Source organism: Corvus brachyrhynchos, unplaced genomic scaffold (genome assembly GCF_000691975.1).
Source record: "Corvus brachyrhynchos isolate BGI_N302 unplaced genomic scaffold, ASM69197v1 scaffold32, whole genome shotgun sequence".
Classification (NCBI taxonomy): Eukaryota; Metazoa; Chordata; class Aves; order Passeriformes; family Corvidae; genus Corvus; species Corvus brachyrhynchos.
In genome coordinates this window covers 9,983,394-9,983,650 of record NW_008237919.1, presented here as the reverse complement: position 1 = coordinate 9,983,650, position 257 = coordinate 9,983,394, and the positions used below count along the sequence as shown (strand labels likewise).

At 62.6% G+C, this 257-nt stretch overlaps 1 protein-coding gene across 2 annotated transcripts in view; it reads right to left on the bottom strand.

Annotated features, from left to right (window-relative positions):
• HMGA2 (high mobility group AT-hook 2) overlaps positions 1-257 on the bottom strand; it is a 129,968-nt gene that overhangs the window by 128,033 nt on the left and 1,678 nt on the right. The window lies entirely within an intron of this gene.

Here is a 257-nt window from a genome sequence, read left to right as displayed (position 1 = left end):
CGCGTGGGCAGCTCCAGGCGATGCCACAATGGCACTTAGGGAAAGGAAGAGAAGGGGGTGGGGGTGGGAATAACGCACGGATCTAGCAACCTTAGCTCGAATTCAGGTCTTGCAAGTCAAAAAGAGGAGCCCGGCGCGTCCCTTTCGGGGCCCAGGTGGAGGCTGTGGGTGTGGGTGGAAAGGAGCACAGGGCTACGCTCCCCGTGTCCAGACACGGCAGCGTTCCCGTCGCCTCGACCTGCCTGGGAAGCGTCGGA